This window comes from Marmota flaviventris, chromosome 18, assembly GCF_047511675.1.
Source record: "Marmota flaviventris isolate mMarFla1 chromosome 18, mMarFla1.hap1, whole genome shotgun sequence".
NCBI classification, from domain to species: Eukaryota; Metazoa; Chordata; class Mammalia; order Rodentia; family Sciuridae; genus Marmota; species Marmota flaviventris.
This window is the reverse complement of record NC_092515.1, coordinates 52,304,514-52,324,124: the sequence shown is the minus strand read 5'-3', so window position 1 is coordinate 52,324,124 and position 19,611 is coordinate 52,304,514. Positions and strand designations below refer to the sequence as shown.

The window sequence follows — 19,611 nt, the reverse complement described above, 5'->3', positions numbered from 1 at the left end:
TCATACCTTAGTCATAACCTTAGTCTATCTGTAGTCCAGTCATTGAAATCCCACTATATCTGAAGTGGAGAGGGAGTAGCTCTTTTCTTTTGAACTATACAGCAATTCAAAGGAGAATAAGATGGCAATGTAAGGGGATGGAGGGAAAAGGTGATTTCATTACAAGGAATTTCCAACCTGAGTCAAATTTTAGGTGATAAGATCTTGGGCTAGTTTTCTTTTCACCTCACAAACCCCTCTTTCCCATTTTCAGTTTAATTACTGTTGCACAAAATTTAAAAAAAAAAAAAAACCTAAGCAGAAATATTTCTCCATTTTCCTCAAAGCTTATTTTAACAGCAGGGGATGATTTATCTTTCTATTTATCTGATTTCCCCCTCTTCCCATGATACCAAGTTTACAGGTCAGATGAGTAGGTTTGGGATCACCAATGATCCACAAATCATTCTCAGAATGTAACCCTCCCTCTTGAATTCTTCCCACACAGAGATAGTACAGAATGGCCATAAGTCTAAAGAGGGCCTTCTAGGTTCTAGATGCCAACAGGTTCACTTGATTCATTTCTGTGAGAATACTCTGGAAGACTTTGAATAGCACGGTTCATAGAACTTTCTACAATGATGGAAATAAATGTTCTTCATGTGTGCTGTCCAGTTATAGTACTCACTATTTGTAGGCACTAAGCCCTAAAAATGCAGCTAGTGTACTTGGAAATGAAGTTTTAAATTTTCATTAACTTAATTAATTGAAATATAAATAACCATCTGTGGCTAGTGGCTACTGTATTGGACAGTGCAGTCCAGAACAAGAAGGAATATGAATCCAGCCTGCCTATAATGTGGAACACTCTAAATTTTTTTTTATGTCACTTCCCTCTGCATATTCAGAGTTCAGAGGAAGAGTTAAGTCTTCTGTTGCTATAGAAACAGATCCCTGCCACAGCTGTGAGCCCCCAGAGGTACAATGCTGAAAGGTTTCCCTGCATGACTCAGGAACTGCTCTTCCTTTGGGAGTGGACCACAAAATGATGCTGGATTCCAGCTTCCTGCCTCCCTGTTCCTAGTGCTTGTTTGCTCAACAGTATGATGCCCATGATAAGTCTTCAAGCAATTTTTGAGCAGAAAAAGACCATTAACAGAAAGCAGCTAGCTAAACCCTGCTTACTTTCCCAAAAAGGAAAACAAGAAAAACACAAGCAAGGTGATTTGCTCATTTTTTATACAATTAAAGGCAATAAGTAAACAACCAACTAAATTATTCCAAGGAATTTAAAATGTTGTTGAATGAAATATAAAACTCGGTGCAGAGGTTAAAAGTATGTGAAGTAAGAATTAGTGCATTTAAAGATATAGATAAGAAATTATCCAGAGTGCAGCATGAAGAATTGGGAAATATGAAAGTTTCAGAAACATGAAGCATACATCTAGTATTTCCAAAAGGAAAAATGAAAGAGAATTAAAAAACAGTAAAATCTGAAGAGATAATTGGATGAGAATTTCTTAGGTGCTTTGAAAGACATGAATCTCATATTCAAGGACAAATAGCAAGCAGGATATAGAAAAGTAAATCAAATCAGGAACACTGGACAGTAAATTTGCAGAACACCATGAACAAACAGAAGATAAGAAAGCAGCTAAAAGAATAAAAATGATTAGCTCTAAGAGAAGCAGACTGCCCAACTGCAACATTAGAAGCTAGAAGATAATGAAACAGAATAACATTGTCTAATTGCTGGGGGGAAAATAACTACAAATGCAGATTTTTATATCCAGTTAAATTATCCAACACTTATGACAAATAAAAACATGTTTAGGCAAGCAAAAAGAGTTTAGCACTAGTAAACTGAAAAACAAATTATAGCCTACCTCTAGCAATGGGAACATAGTTCAGGAGAAAGAAGTATGATGAAAGAAGTAGTAGGCAGAGGAAGGGGTAAGCAGGTGGGTGAATCTAAACAAGCAGACATCATCGTTATCATATTAAGAATAGCAACAACTAATTCTAGGGTATGAAAACAAGTAGAATTATAACACAGAACCATAGCAATATGAAAGACGAACTGTGGGTTCTTATTTGGGAAGAGAAGAGGTAATGATTTCACTTAAGTATGCAGGCCAAAAATTCAAGAGGAGCCTCTAGAAGAACTGAAAATTTCCAGATGGCGAGGAGTAGAAAGAAGCATGGATAGAAGTATGAGATAAAGAAAACTCAAAAGTATCTAATAGAAGACAGGAAAGGAAGAAAGATGCAAACATCAAAACATATGGTGAATAGCACAAAGTAAGGTATTAAATAATGATATATTTGAAAAGATAGTAAATAATGATATATAGTACAATATTAAATATTAAAATTATATTACTGTAATAATAATACTTTTAAATATAAATTAAATTTGCCAATTAAAATATAGTCTTAGTTTAGGCAGGAAAAAAAACAATATATGTCATCTACAAGAGACACACCTAAGACAGTAGGACCAGAGACTGAAAGTAAAGGGACAAGAAAAGTTACATGAGGCAAATATTTACAAAAAGAGAGTCAGCATTGGGGCTGGGGTTGTGGCTCAGTGGTAGAGCATTTGCCTAGCATATGTGAGGCACTGGGTTTGAGTCTCAGCACCACATATAAATAAATAAAATAAAGGTCCATTGGCAACTGAAAAATATGAAAAAGAGAGAGAGAGAGAGAGAAAGAGAAAGAGAGAGAGAGAGAGAGAAAATACATGCATGCATTAATACCAGTCAAAATAGACCAAGGGAAAGAGCACTATTAGGGATAAATATGCTGTCTACAAAAACAATTCTCCAGGAAGACAGAAACAATTCTAAAAAACTATTCACTTAGGGGACCTTCAAATTACATGCAAAAAATTTTGACAAAATTAGAGATGTTGACAAATTCACAGTTTAACATAGTTCTCTTAGGAATCATACTACAACAAAAACACCAAAATCTAGTGATTTGAACAGCACGACTGGTAAGCTTGATCTAAGGGCACACAGAATCAAAACTCCACCCAACATTTAGAATACAACCTTCTCAGATTCTTCAGAGGTACAGGGTTTGCCTAACACATATAACACGATGGCTTCAACCCCCAACAGCACAACAAAACAAAACACATACCTTTTCAAGACCAAATGAAACATTTATGAAAACTGGCTATGTAGCCTGATGCCATAAATCAAATAATCAAAAACCAATCAATATCATACAGACTATTCTGCCACTATAATACAATGAAGGCCAACTTGAAAAACTAAAAACTTTTAAAAACACAATTGTAAATACTCATCAATCAAAGAAGAAATAATAAAAAAGAAACTAGGACATACCCAGGGCTTAATGACAGGGAGAATACTATAGATCATAATTCATGGGATCCTGACAAAGAAGTACTCAAAGGGAAATTCTAGCGCTTTAAGTGCCTCTTTTAGAAAAGAAGACTGAAAATCAGTCAGCAAAGGGTTCAATTCCAGAACTCAGAAAAACAACAAAGCAAGGCCAAGGAAAGTAGAAGGAAAGATAAAATAAGCAATGAAACAGAGAAAAAAGATAAGAAAATAAAAATCTAGTCCTTTGAAAAACAAATTAATAAAACAGACCTCTGGGGCAAGATTGATCAATCAATATATAGACAGACAGACAGACAGACACACACACACACACACACACACACACAAAAACAACATTAGGAATGAAAATGGGAACATGATATAAAGACCGACAAAGAGGTGACTTGAAATATATGCATTATAGAAACTGGCAGTAGCTCAGGGGTGGAGTACTTGCCTAGCATTCATGAGGCCCTGGGTTCCATGCCCAGTACTACAAAAGAAAAAAGAAAACCTGAATAGACCAGTGACATTAAAACTTAAATCATTAAGGGGCTGGGGCTGTGGCTCAGTGGTAGAGCACGCACATAGCATGTGCAAGGCCCTGGGTTCGATCCTCGGCACCACATAAAAATAAATAAAATAAAGATATTGTGTCCCACTACAATTAAAAAATAATATTTAAAAAACAAGCAAACAACAACAACAACAAAACCCTTAAATCATTAGATAAAAACCGACTCATTCAATAAAAAAAAAGTCCTGGGCCCAAATAGTGTTACAGGAGGATTTACATACCTTCTACCAAGTCTTCAAAGTACAGATACTCCATTTTGCTCAATATCACTTTCTACCCTGCTGTGTCACCATGGGGCTAACAAGTCTGGACAAGGTTTCCCTGCCTCCTAAACTTCTGTTAGGTTTGGCTAATGAGAAGCACCAGCAGTAGATTGGAGGACAAGATGACAGAGGGGTTGGGGTGTTTATTACCTGGCTCCCTCTGTGGCGGGGTTTGGCAGTGATGTCATTCTTCCATGTAAGTCCACAGTCCTGTGAGACACATTTCCCAGGGCTACAGTTCTTGTCAAGTTTGAAAACAGCTTCCTCCCTTGACCTTTAGTAGTCTAGGGGTGACAAAAGCTTCCCACTATGGCCAGTCTCTGAGCCCCAGCACATCACAACCAAACAAAAACAAAGCCAAAACTAAAAATCAGCAACACTGGGGGATTCACACTCAGGCAGTCTGGCATCAAGCCAGCAAACTTTAACCACTATCTACATTGCCTGTCCAGAGGAGAGTATCTGATTTCTCCCAGGAAGGGAAGTCTGGCTCAACTGAGCCGAAGTTCCAGAAGCCACTCTCATGCCATTCTAAAGCAAGACTTGATCTGAATCTTTCTGCCTACAGCTATCTGAGAAGACACTCAATGGAAGCCAAGATGCCCCTCTTTCAACAGATTGTTCACAGCACAAACCTTGGGGAGCAGAGGCTAGTGGTGAAGCTACTTCATTTAGTTCATGTAAGGATACAGAACAACTTTGATTTAAGTAGACTTCAGTATTAGGTAGGCCTAGCCACCCTTTTGGACCCCATGTCACTTTTAAGATCATATAGTTCTCCCATTCCCAGGAACATACCAATGGAAATTTCTCAAACTTGAGAAGTTTCATTTATGAAGCCCTTAAACTGTCAGGCACAGTGGCAGATACTCGGGAGGCTAAGGCAGGAGGATCTTAAGGGTAAGGCCTGCCTCAGCAATTTAGCAAGACCCTGTCTCAAAATATAAAAAGGGGCTGGGCCTGTGGATCAGTGGTAGAGTGTCCCAGGCTCAATCCCCACTATTGCCTGCTTCCTTACCTCAAAAAGAAATCTTAAAGACCTTAAGCTGCTTTGCAGAGTTAAGAATTTATGGATGTCAACTATTTGTTTTTCTGGTAACATCTGAGGACTCTAGGCAATATATATGCAATATTTATTTGTATAAATTCTACAACTTTATACTTTTTTATTTTCCCCTAGTACTGAGGACGAACCAAGGGGTGCTTAACCACTGAGCTACATCCCCAGAGCCTTTTATATTTTATTTTAAGACAGGGTCTCACTAAGTTGCCCAGGCTAGCCTTGAACTTGCGAGCCTTCTGCCTCAGCCTCCCAAGTGGGCATGTACCACTGCACCCGGCTTCTACAACTTTTCTGTAAGTCAAATTATTTCAAAATTTTAAAAATGTAAAAAAAAGTCTACATTTGTATCTGTAAATTCTCTCCCATCAGCTTCATGGGTAGATTCAATTTTATAATTGATAAATTGATAAATTCAACATAATTGAATAAATTACACTGAATAAATATAAATATCCAATAAATATTCTAACAGTTTTTTCTCTTCACGTAAGTTAACAAAGTTAATTCTAAAATTTATCTGGAAGTGTCAAGTGCCAAAAATAAAAAAAGCAGTTTTTGTTGTCTTTATTGTTGTCTGTATCATACAGAACTGTTTATTCGGCTATTTACAACACAAAGACACAGGGAAACGTTATTGTTTGTGCAATATAGCAGAGGAAAAAATGTGAAACTGCCCATTAGGGTGGGTTTGCCAGATGTCCTGTCATTAAGAGAGAATATCAACTATAAACTGAGCAGATCCTGGTACTTTGTACTTCATTTTATTGATCTTACCTGGATTCCTTTATTTGTCCCCTATAAAGTTTCATTTAACAAACAGTTTCAAAATAGAATCAAATAAGGTAAAAGGATTTGCCCTTTCAAACAGCAGAACCTATTATAAAACTATAGTAATTAAGAAAGTATTAGTACAAAGCTAGATTAACTAATGGAACAGAACAAAACACCCACAACAAATAAATCTAGAAAGAAACAACGCAAGATAGAAGTGGCTCTGCCAATCAGTATAAAAAGACTACTATTCCTCACAGATTGCTAGAAGAGCTGGCTATTCATACAAAGGCAGGAAAAAAAAAACCTTCCCACATCTTAACCCCCGCAAAAAACTCAATTTTCTAAGCCAGGTGTGGTATGCTGTAATCCCAGTGGCTTGGGAGGCTGAGGCAGGAGGAGTGCAAGTTCAAGGCCAGCCTCAGCACTTTTATCAACTTAACAAGTTAGCAACTTAGCAAGACCCTGTCTCTAAAAAAAAAAAAAAAAATTGCTGGGGAAGTGGCTCACTGGTTAAGGGCTTAATCCTCAGTACAAAACACAAATAAAATTAACTCTCCAAGAATTAGGATTTAAACATGAAAGGCAAAACTCCAAAACTTTAGAAGAAAATATAGTATGATATCATTATGACCTCAGGGGGAAAAAATGAACAAGCCATAATAGAAAACACTTAACTAGTCCATCATATTAAAATGAGTTAACCATTTGGAAATCACAAATAGAAATAAACCACAAACAGGAAGATACTTTTCCATTACATATGAAAACAAAGAATTACTCTTCAGAAACAAAACAAAACAAAAACACAAAATCATACAAACCTGAGAAAAGGAAGGACCACACAACATAAACATGGGTAAGAGACATGAATGAGCATGACACAGAACATGAAACATGATTAAACATATAATATTAATAGACTAATTATGTAAAAACATATTTTATTAAAAACATAAATAAAAAGCACAATGATATATCATTCACTTCCACCAGAGCTTGCCAAAAATTAAGGTACAACAATATCAAATCCTGGCAAAATAAGGAAGCAAGGAAAACATGTTATTTTGGGAGTATAAATTGGTACAAGCACACTGACTATCTATTGGGCAATATTTAATTAAGAGCTGGGGAAGCTGGGCAAAGTGTCACATGTCTGTAATCCTAGTGACCCAGGAGGCTGAGGCAGGAGGATCACAAGTTCCAAGCTGTCCTCAGCAACTAGGTGAAACCTTGTCTCAAATTAAAAACTAAAAAGGTCTGGGAATGTAGCTCAGTGGTGGAGTTCTCCTCGGTTTGATTCCCACTACTGCAAACACACAAAAAACAACATCTTCCACTTTCAAGTATGTAAAAAAATAAAGAAAAACATTCTCAAAGCAACTGAAAACAACTTTAATCTCAATTGATAAGAGAATGGAACACTAGAATATTTGTGGTAAATTCACATAACAGAGCATAGCAGCAAAAATCAATGTGGTATAGGACTGTACAGGACTGGGATTGTGGTTCAGTGGTAAAGCATTTGCCCAACATGTGTGAGGTCCTGGGTTCAATCCTCAGCACCACATATAAACAAACAAATAAAAGTGGAAAATCCATTGGCAACTAAAAAATATTTTTAAAATATTTATTTTTTAGTTATAGTTGGACACAATACCTTTATTTCACTTATTTATTTTTATGTGGTGCAGAGGATCGAACCCAGGTCTCACACGTGCAAGGCGATTGCTCTACTGCTGAGCCACAACCCCAGCCCCTAAAAAATATTTAAAAAAAAAAAAAAAATCAATGTAGTATAGCAATAAGTAAAGTGGATTTCTACATCTCAAATCTGTTTTGTGGTACATATAGATAAATAGATGTGGAAGGACAGAGTCATGATGATAGTTTACATAAAGCTTATGTAAAATTAAATGGGGGTGCTGTGGCTGTGGCTCAGTGATAAAGCACTTGCCTGGCATGGGTGAGGCACTGGGTTTGATCCTCAGCACCACATAAAAATAAAGCTACTGTGTTCACCTACAACTAAAAAAAAATTATATTAAAAAAAATTAAATGGGGCCAGGTGTGGTGGTGTACACCCGTAGTCCCAGCAGCTTGGGAGGCTGAGGCAGGAGGGTTGCAAGTTCAAAGCCAGCTACAGCAACAGCAAGGTGCTAAAGCAACTAAGTGAGACCCTGTCTCTAAATAAAATACAAAATAGGGCTGGGGCTAGGGCTCAATGGTTGAATGTCCCTGAGTTCAATCACTGGTACAAAAAAAATTTTTTTTAAAAATTAAATGGGGGGGCTAGGGCTATAGCTCAGTGGCATAGCACTTTGTCTCAACTACAAAAAAAATTTTAATTAAATGGGTAAAAATAGTATTTTGGACAAACACATGCATCAAAAAAAAAATAGTAGGATAAGCACTAGAGTCAGGGTGGCATTACTTTGAAGTGGTATGGAGAAAATGGAAGTAAGGCAGAGTATACCCAATTGTATCTGTCGTGTTTTAGTTACTAATCTGCTAGGTAGGTAAGTACATTATCTCCTTTGAACTTCTGAAATAGTCCATTTTGAGGAAAACATTCCAAGACACCAAACAGTTCCTATTCAGAGTCACACCACCACTATCTAAGTTCCTAAAATGTGTACATAAAACCAAAATTGAAACAGCACAAACCCCAGTGACTTTTCCATTCAGCAGTCACGAGACTACAACTTCATAGAGTTCTTTATTAAAAGTGGACAGGAAAAGGAAGGGTTAGGCTCCAGGCTGTATCCCATGATAAGACACAGCCCACAGGCCCTCCATGAAACAGAGATAGGGAAGTAATTTCTACAATTTCTCTAAGTGTTCCGAACTCCTTGGGCAAAAGACACTTAGTAAAGATGCCATCACATAAAAGAGTTGAGCTTTCCTTACATAACCTAAGAAAAATTCTTCTACCCTAAACTTAGGCTTCTACTGCTTTTTCCTTGATGAGGAGATTGGTAAAGCCCACTGTGGAATATTCATCTATAATTCTACAGGTCTGGCACCCTCAGGGCCCAGATTTCTGCTCTCAGTGCCAGGGCTAAGCTTGTGCCCTTTTCTCTATTAGTTATTGCTGGCTCTTATGCATCCAGCACTGACTTCCTGTTTCCCCTTCACTGAGCTCTGGGGACTTGGAACTGGTATTAGGCTTTGAAGAAAAGTACAAAGCCAGGAAAACACAGGAGATAGCCATGATTTTCTGAATCTTAAAGGGTTCTAATAACCTTTCAGACCTTCCTGTGTCTGCAGCTTACATAAAATAATGGTTCAGAAATGAGAAGAACTGTAAATCAATGAAGTTGGCAACAGTTAACAGGTTGGCAGAAAGGTGTAGGGTATGTGATTTGGATATTGATATAATCCCGGCTTTTCTAACTCAATATCTCTGGAATTGTATTTCTTTTTCATCATCCCATAAGGAGGCTGACCAGGTGATACTTTTTCCTTTGGGTGCCATTCTGTGTACTTCAGAAATAAAATCTTAGGAGCAAAGTTTGTATGAATCCACTCTTTTTTTGTTGTTGTTGTTAAGTTGTTGATGGACCTTTATTGTATTTATTTGTATGCAGTGTTTAGAATCAAACCTAGTGTCTCATGCATGCTAGGCAAGCACTCTACCACTGAGCCACAACCCCAGCCCTGAATTCACTCTTGTGTGGTGCCATGGTCAGTATACCAAGTGACATGCTGTTACTTTGTAATACGGAACTAGGAGGCACAGATAGCAAAGGAAAGAAATTAGTCATGACCTTTAAATTGGCATTACTAGGTCCATCCCATAACCCAGAGAGCTGATGTTCTGCCTGTAAATGGCTTCTGGCCCTCTGACCCAAGACCTCCGTTTCATGATCCTTTTACACTGCAATGGGGTTGTAATGAGCTGATTTTGAATGTTGAAGCTCCAATCTCTTTGTTCATGCTACTGCAGCCATTCACTGAGACAGGCTTCTCTTTTCTGTTATGCTGTCCTGCACTTTGAATTCAGGGCTTGGTGTCAGCATGGAAAGCACCAGAGTTCTGATATGGCAGCCTCTGGTTATATTCCACCAAGAGATGTATCATCCACAACCTACTCAAATCCCTCCCCCAACAGCTACCAAAAATTCCTCTGGTGAGAAATGCTATTATGAGAAGGGGTGGCTGCTTTGTGACTCACACTGTTTCATTAAAAAGATTTTTTTTTTTTTCCAAACAAATTTCAGTAGAAGAATCCAAAGGTTTTCCAAAGCCACAGCAAAACAGAACAGCTCATAATACTATTTCTCAAAGGTCTGTCACTTCATGGGAGATTCCCATACATCAAAATACTGGAGACATTTAGATTCATTTATTTTTTTGTGTTGCATTTGGCCTTTAGGTTTTAGAAAGGAGGGAGGAAATGAAGGGATTAAACACAGGCAACATGACTGGACTTGTCAGATATTAAGATGGAAAGCAGCTAGCTTGCAAGCCAGCCATCGTTACAGGTCTTAAAGAGTCACCCTACAGCTCTCCAGGGCAACTGGCTGCAGTGGTATGAATGTTTCAGCCACATCTGAACAGTTGAGAGAATCTAATAACCTATGGTGCACACAGGTATTTGAGGATGCTTATTATAGTAGTGAACAGTATTCTAAGAAAGTTTCTTAGAAAACTAACTTAAGTGGTGTTATACCATTCAGGGTGTAAATTCAAATGGAATAAAACAATATTATAGGTTGGAATTCCAACCTAACAAATCCTCAAATACTTGCAGGATTCCCAGAGTCCTTACATAGGCAACACAATAAAAGAATCCCAACAGCCCTCTCTAAAGAAAGATACCTTCTCAGCAGGGAAAAAGTTCTATGATGGAAATAAACAAAAAAAATCTTCAAGAGTTGAGCAATGTAGGCAAAATGACCAAGTTGGCTGGGGCCTAGGATTTTGGGTTCTTCTAGTTCTGTCCCAGATTGACTGAGTAACTTCAGATTTCTCCACCATGCTAACAAACTAACTTTGATTTTTTAAAAAATAATGTACAGTACAGTATAGAAATGATTGATTTCAGAAAAGTTTTTAAATTTTTTGGAGGGTACAGGGTTTCATGCATGTTCTACCACTGGCTCTATCTCCAGTTCTTTTTATTTTGAAATAGGGTCTCATCAAGTTGCCCAGGCCAGCCTCAAACTTTCGATTCTCCTGTCTCAGCCTTCCAAGTAGCTGGGCTTATAGGCATGCATTATCATGTCCCGCTCAGAACAACTCTTGTGAAGTACAACTTAACCATACTTTTTAGAGGGCTAAAGGTCTTACCAACAGGAAGGCTGGAGACATGCCATGATAGATCTAGTTCTCCCAGACCAAGATGACCAAACACATGTGCCTAGATACAAGGTGAGACTTTCCCAGAAATCATCCTCCATAAATTAAGGCATCACCTATAGTCATGCTACTGGAGCCATTCACTATGACAGGCTCACCAGTCTGTTCTGTCCTGCAGAACCAGAGTCTCTTACATTGAGTCTTTTAAATTATTCATTCTGGGTAAAAAGTACACAAAAATATAACATAAATCTATTAATTATTCTGAGGGAATAACATTATAGTCACTAGTGTTGGCTATTATAAAAAAGGCTTTAACAAATTATTTTTTTAAAAAACACTAAAAACAACAAAAGAAAAAAAATTGATTAAAAAAATGGGCAAAGGACATGAACAGATATTTCTCCAGAGATGATATACTAATTAAAAGACAAAAATGATGCTCAACATCAATAATCACTATGGAAATGCAGATCAAAACTACCAGAGACTACATCACACCCATTAGGATGGCTACTATCAAAAATAAAAATAAAAAAACCAGAAGCTGAGCATGATGGTATATGCCTATAATCCCACCAACTCAGGAGGCTGAGGCAGGAGGATCATAAATTCGAGGCCAGACTAGGCAACTTAGGGAGACCCTGTCCCAAAATAAAATCAGAACTCCTGGGTTCTAATAAGATAAATACTGTATGATCCCACTTTCATGTGGTAGAGTTTTACTTAACTGTATACTTAAAAAATGGTTAAGATAAAAAAAAAATTGTTACATGTATCTTTATCACAATAAAAAATAATTGAAGGAGGAGGAAGACTGATATGGAATTGTTAATATTGTAGAATTCAGAGACCTATACTTAAAAGACCAAGAAAAGAGACTGGGGTTGTGGCTCAGTGGTAGAGTGCTCACCTAACATATGCAAGGTGCTGGGTTCGATCCTCAGCACCACATAAAATAAATAAATAAATAAAAATAAAATAAAATACACATAAAAATAAATAAATAAAATAAAGATATTGTGTCCAATTACAACTAAAAAAATATTAAAAAAAAAAAAAAAAGACCAAGGAGAAATTTCCTTATGGGTATTTTGTGGCTTGGGATAAAATTTTACAAAGACACGTTTAAAATGTAGTGAATCATGCTTCGAGAAAACAGTGTTCAATGACCAGAAAGAAAAGGAGCTCTAGGGATGACGAAGATACTGAAGTCAAAGGATGAACATGAAGAGTTTGAAAAAGAGTTCTTTTGATATTTTCATTGAGAAGACAGAGATGTCTTATATGGGGACATATGAGGAATTTTTTATAGGCACTTGACTAGAGCCAGGAAGAAAAGATCACCTGTCCCAGTCCAGAAATAGGGCTTAGGGAAAAATGAATTGTATGACTGAAGAGTAGAAAAGAAATAAATCCTTGCGGCAGCCTCACAAATACCTGAATTTGTCTACTCAACAGATGAACTGATAAAGAAGTTAAAATCAACAAGCTGAATCAGACTCTTAAGCAAAGATTCTTGGAAAGAATAGTAATGTCAATCATCTCTATCATAAATATATGCATCTAGCACCTACAATAGGTTCTAGCATACTGCAGGCGCTCAATAAATATCAATGGAATAAATGAATGTCTTAGCTCAATAGATTTCTACACAGGCAGGAAAAAAAGTTTCATGTTTTGGGTCAGTGAGAGAAAAGGGAAAATAGGTATTCTACCCACTTTCAAGTCCAGATACATGCTAAGATCTTGACTTGTCTAGCTACCTGGCTGGTCTGTATGAGAGGACATAGTTCAGTAAGCCCTTGAGTAGCACAAGTAGTCAATGGCAGCTGGGCCTTGGTTTAAAAAAATCAGGGGAAAGACAAACACAGAAGAAAAGGAGACATTGCCACAATTACCTCCTGCCTGGAGCAACTTCAATTCTCAATTTGGCAGACGGGCTTAGGCCTCTATGTAGGAGAGACATGCTTAGTTCCATATAAAAGAAAAACCATCCAAAAAAAAAAAAAATCAAGAATGTGGGCTGGAGATGTTCACTCAGTGGTAGAGTGCTTGCCTAGCATACTCAAGGCCCTGAGTTCAATCTCTAGTACCAAAAGAGAGGGAGAGGAGAGAGAGAATATGTTCTTACTGGTTGAAATCACCCCTTATGAGCTACAAGGAAAATTATTTGAATTTTGCTTCAGAAATAACTTACTAGTTTAGTAATATCAAAAGTGATGCTAATCAGGGGTGCACACATATAATCCCAGCAACTTAGGAGGCCGAATCAATAAGTTCCCAAGTTTGAGGCCATCCTCAGAATTTAGAGAGACCCTATCACAAAATAAAAAATAAAAAGGACAAGGGATGTAGCTCAGTGGTTAAGCACCCCTGGGTTCAATCCCCATCACTAATAATAATAATAATAATAATAATAATAATAATAATAATAAAGTATTCACAATTTTTTCCTCTGGTTTGGAAGAGAAAAACCAAATCCATGATAGAGTTGAGTTTCAGTTTTTGACTCAACTTTCAGAATCTTTGCTTCAAAATCAGTTTCTGGGATTTCTCCTCAGCTCTACTGAATTTTTGTCATCTGTGCTGATACTTGGTTCCTAGAGAACACTGAACACAGCAAAGTTTAAGAAACCTTGGGCACTACTCACAGAAATCAGGAGAGTTCTTGTTTGTATCTGTCTCCTTCTTGTTATAGATACAGAATGCACTATAAATTCTGATCACACCTCCCCTAACTTGGAGTTTATGAGGATCCAGTGAATTCTCTCTTCTTCTTGCCTCCCCACAGATGAAATATGTTCCCAAGACTAACAATGTGAGGCAGATCTCAAGGTAAACAGTCCCCTCAGTCCAGAAACTATCCCAGCTGCTTTATTATTTGCTCCACACTTGAAGCTTGGTCTTCAACAACCCACCAGTCAACCCTTGTCCATTCAGGAAATCAAAGACAGGAACCCAACCACTGGATCAAAGATAAACCCACGACCTTATCAGAACATACACTCAGAAATGAAAATAGCTGGATCTCTGACAAGTCCCTTCTCATAATCAAGTTTATACTCAGAGTAAGATGCTAAGAACCATGGGCCATGGCAAAGCTTGGAAAAGAAACATCGAAATTTACACATCTGTCATTATAAAAAGACTGTGGGATCTGGATTTAGATTTGAGCTCCCTTTCAGGTTCTAATAATGCAACTTCAGTGACTCACTACTATTAAAAACACCACTACTTAGCCGGGGTGGCAGTGCACATCTGTTATCCCAGCAGCTCAGGAGGCTGATGCAGGAGGATCACAGGTTTATAGCTAGCCTCAGCAACATAGAGTCTGTAAGCAACCTAGTGAGACTCTGTCTCAAAATAAAAAATAAAAAAGGGCTGGGGATGTGGCTCAATAGATACATGCCCCTGATTCAATCCCTGGTACCAAAAAACAAAACAAAAACAAAAAAAATCCCACTTAAGGGTTAGTAGGAGTAGGATTCATATGCGATATAAGTCATTATCACTTCCTTACAAAATTTTTTCCATGATAATCTGAATTCTTGAGAGGTTTTGAAACTATCCCAAGTTTAGTTTAGTTTTACAATTGGATATATTAAAATTTCAGTGCCAAAATTGCCTGGGTTGAATATTACACTTGTAAAATATGAAGCATGTTCCTTCTACCAAAAGGAACTAGAACTCTTTCTTTCGTTAAGAGTGACCTGACTCAGAGCATTCCTTGTGACATATTTGGGGTGGGTCTTTGTCTAATGTCGAAAGGTACCCATCCTGTTAAACAAACACTTTTTAAAGAATTGAACCACTGTTGCTTACATCTCAAGAGGAATAGTAAATTATGACCCTAAAGAAGTTATTTTTGCCTCATGTAACTTTTTCTATCTAATAGAAAATAAGTCCCCACTGTAACAAAAAACTAAAAATTCTTACCAAAAAAAAAAATCTTCATTAAGAATGGAACATTTATTTGCAGGCAGAGCAAGGGCTGCATCATGCTCTGTAGAGACCACAGGATACGTTTCCTTCTTTAGAATCCATGTAAAGGTCCATTACCTCTAGCATACCTATGGCGAGACACAAAGAGGATTTCTGATCCACTTCAATGGAGTTGGCAACTCTCCCTCATTATTTAAGAACAGAGAGAATTAAATCACTTGAGTACCTTAGTGTGGCAGCAAAACAGAACCCAGGAGGTACCCTGCTAGCATGTTCAGAGATTATGACGTCACCTAATCTCAGACCCAATTGATGGCTTCATGACAATAGAGAATAGTCTGGATTTTTCTAAATGTGCATGTGTATACACATTCACTCTAAGAAGTCAGAGTGAAACCCTCAGCAAAGCCTTCCAACATGGTGGACTCTCCACATCTTCTCCCCACATCTGGAAACCCATTCCCTGAGATAAAAGTGGCTACTAATGAATGACCAGGGTAACAACCAGACAACCAAGAGTTGCAGCACCACCTTAGAGCAAAACTGACATGTGAATAGTGAAAGGAAGGGACCCTCACTGCTTCTCCAAGGCAGCTCTCCTCAGTGGCATTCACTGCAATGAAGAGCTACAATTTAGGTCAGACACTGGGTGGCACTAGCTTCCACTTGAGGACTACATTCCCACAGTGTAAGCCTCTCTGCTCTTCAAGTTCTAGGAGATAAGAGAAGGCAAAAAACCTTAGAAGTGTCCCCACTAGAACACCACTACTTGCCATTTACATGTCCTTTGGATTTTTGGTTTTTTCTTTCATTTTTTCTTTTTTTGGTGATACTGAGAATTGAACCCAAGGGTACTCTACCACTGAACTACACCCCCAGCCCTTTTATTTTTTATTTTGAGACTGGTGAAAGTTGTGAAGGCTGGCTTTAATTTTGTGATCTTCCTTGGGCTGGGGTTGTGGCTCAGAGATAGAGCGCTCGCCCAGCATGCTTGGGGCACTGGGTTTGATCCTCAGCACCACATAAACAAATAAAGATATTGTGTCTACCCAAAAAACTAACAAATAAATATTAAAAAAAAAAAAAACTTGTGATCTTCCTGCCTCAGCCTCCTAAATAGCTGGGATTACAGGTGTGTGCCACCATGACTGGCTCCTTTGGCTTTCGTGTACATTATTTCACAAGACCCTTCAGATGACTCTGCAAGATAAGCAGGACAGGCATCCACTCAATTTTACAGATGAAGAAGTGGTGACTCTGAGGCTAAATGACTCACCTGTCCAATGTCACAGGTCAGGCAGTTATAATTAGCAGTCCAACAGAAGTGAACCCAACCCACACACTCACCAGCCAAAGCAGATTCTAGGACACCACCCTGCTTCCTTATGTTTATAGATGAGAGGCCATAGAGTGAGGGTTAAGAGCCTAGGTTCTGGGCTGGGGATGTGGCTCAAGCGGTAGCGCGCTCACCTGGCATGCCTATGGATCTGGGTTCGATCCTCAGCACCACATACAAACAAAGATGTTGTGTCTGCCGAAAACTAAAAAATAAATATTAAAATTCTCTCTCTCTCTCCCTCTTTCTCTTAAAAAAAAAAAAAAAAAAAAAGAGCCTAGGTTCTGGCACCACCAGATCTGCACTGCAGTCCTAGCTCTGCTATGAGCTGTCTGACCCTGTGCAGATTCCTTAACCTCCCCTCACCTGTTTCCTCACCTGTAAATGGGGAAGGAGGGAATAGCCTTACCTCACAGTTATAGTGATGGCTAAATGAGATGATGGACATGATCACTCAAATTCATTCAATCAGTGAATACTTGTGCCAGGCAAGAGCTAAGTTACAGCAATGATCAAGAGACACAGTTCTGCTCTCATGAAGCTTAGAGTTTAAATACTACTAAAGTGTGTTAAGAATTAAGGTAACAGTGAGTGACTGGAACACACACATGAAGGGCCAGTTTTTAACAGTGGTCCAAGGTGAAATTTCGGTTGAGCTCTGAAGGGTCCAAAAGTGGTCACCCATTCCCAGCTCAGCAACATGTGTGAGGGTCACAGCATGGGGAAGCCAAGGTATCCAGAAGATAAACGTGACTGCAGTATACCCTCTCATGGGATTTTGGGAACAACCTTTATAGGCTGCTACCAATGAGGATTGCCACATCTATTTTTAAATAACAAAGATGAGGATAGAAAAAGGTGATATGTCTTGTCCAAGGTCACAGCAACCCAAAGGAGCTGGGACTAGAAGCTCTTAGCATTCTACTTCCCAAATCAACAATGTCCATGGTTTTTACTTGTTTCACTAATCATTGCTTCCTGTGCCATGAAGAGTCCCAAAGCACCTTGAAAACACAAGCAGCAGTAGTACAGAAGCAGCTTCCAGGCCTCTACTTGACTGTGCGTGGAATCCCTGACTCTGAGCCTTACCATGCAAGACAGGAAGCTTCTCAGACTGACTCAAAGGCTCCAAAGTAGAAATGAGATTCTCTTCTTGCAGCAATGAACAAGAGAGAGAAGGGATGTCCCAGAAAATCCTGTGGTCTGTTCACAATAGGAGACAGAATCATCAACGCACATGAGGGCTCATCTCATACCAAAAGGGTATTTAAGAACTTGTAGAGGCATTTTGGGGTGAAATGCAGGGCGATGCTGGCTTAAGCAGGTGAGGCTAGGTATGCTCAATGTCTTGCAAAAGAACAGTATGGTCCTATATAGTAAAGAATGTACTATCCAGAATATTAACAGCAGCCTCCCTTGCACACTTTAGAGACAGCCTCTCTTAAAAGATCAATATGCTCCAACTTTTCCTGTACCCCCACAGTTCACTGGCTCTCCCTATCCTCATCACAACTGAATTAAAACAAAATTAAGATAAGGAGTGTGAAGTTTTGGAAGTCCAGTTGTAAGCTCATAACTCTAGCATGGAAGCTGGTAGTGAAATAAGGATAAGGAAATTTCTAGTAAGAGACAGACTTAAGAAATGTTACCAAAAAGAGAACTTTCTTCCTCACTCAAATAAGCTTTTGTAATACATTTATTTTATTACACATGAAATTCTGTGGTTTTAGGACCTATTTACAGTGCTTTTCACTTGAAAACCAGAAATAAGTGACAATTCTTTAAAAAAAAAAATTAACTACAATCATTTCACAAATACAGTTGACTCTTTCAGGACTAAACTGCATAAGAAAGATTATTAATTTCAAGATGCCTAAAGCTGATCAAGTGACTGAAAGTGCCAAAGGCAGACCTGCCTTGCATCTCATTCCTGGTAGTTTCTGCAGGTCAGAGAAGCGCCAATGATATTGAGATCTGTTCTGGGATTAAAACACCATTTTTAACAGCAACTCAAAAGCTATTTCCAAGTGTTACCTAAATGACCCACTAGGTCTCTCCAAAATTATTTCACAAATTAAAGCTCATGTAATTGACAAAGAAAGAAACATAGATCACTAACTTTGCAGGAAAGAGAAAGAGATCCAAAGAGTCTACCCTAATTCCAAATAGCTACAACAGTGATCCAATAGATTAAATTCTCTATGAAGTAAGTACCCTAAGGACAGGAATCTTCCTCCTCCAAAATACCTCAATTTTCTCAACTAACCCAAAGGAGTCAGAGTGTGTAACTTCTTCACTCACCTTGCCAATTAGCTCAGGAGCCCCACACCCCTCTTGACCAATTTTCTAGAAGGCTGACCTGGCTTTTTCAAGTAGCCAAGCAGACAGACCTGTTTTCCTCCAGAAGCACCTACCAGGCCTTGTCTACCCTGCGGGCCAGAACCCGGGAAATCCCCCAGAAGTTCACAAATGAATTCATCCAGATTCTTTGAACCTTCCTCTTCCCAGGTCATGTGCTAACACCCAGGCAATAATACCCCACCTTGCCTAGCTCTGGGTCAAAAAAGATGCAGATTCACTGGAAGATTGAGCACTTCATACGGAGCAGAAGAAAAAGAAAAAAGATGGAGGGTTGTGAAAGTCGTTTAGCCAAGCCTACTGCATGCAGCACTAGTGACCAGAGCCCTGGTCCTGCAAATCCAGGGAAGGAGGCCCTCCACACAGCAGGCCACACCTGTCTATGCCAACTGCCTGCTCCATTTTAAACAGTTCAAACATATCACCAGTAGGGTGACAAAATTGGGCACCCCCCTCTAACAACATGGTTGAGAGCACTAACGCAAGCACTACTTGCCCCCAGTTTTAATTCTTTTCACATTCTTTGTTTAGGAGACACGGGTCAAATCTATCCCCCCCTCTAGCACAATGCTGCAGTGGCAGAAAGCAAGCACCAAGGCTGACTTGCTGTGAGCCAGACAAAACCTCTTCCCTGAGGATGGTGATGCCAACAAATG

The 19,611-nt window shown here is 38.6% G+C and overlaps 1 protein-coding gene across 2 annotated transcripts in view; it reads right to left on the bottom strand.

The window, feature by feature from the left end:
- Positions 1-19,611, bottom strand: part of Znrf1 (zinc and ring finger 1) — a 103,015-nt gene that overhangs the window by 82,112 nt on the left and 1,292 nt on the right. The window lies entirely within an intron of this gene.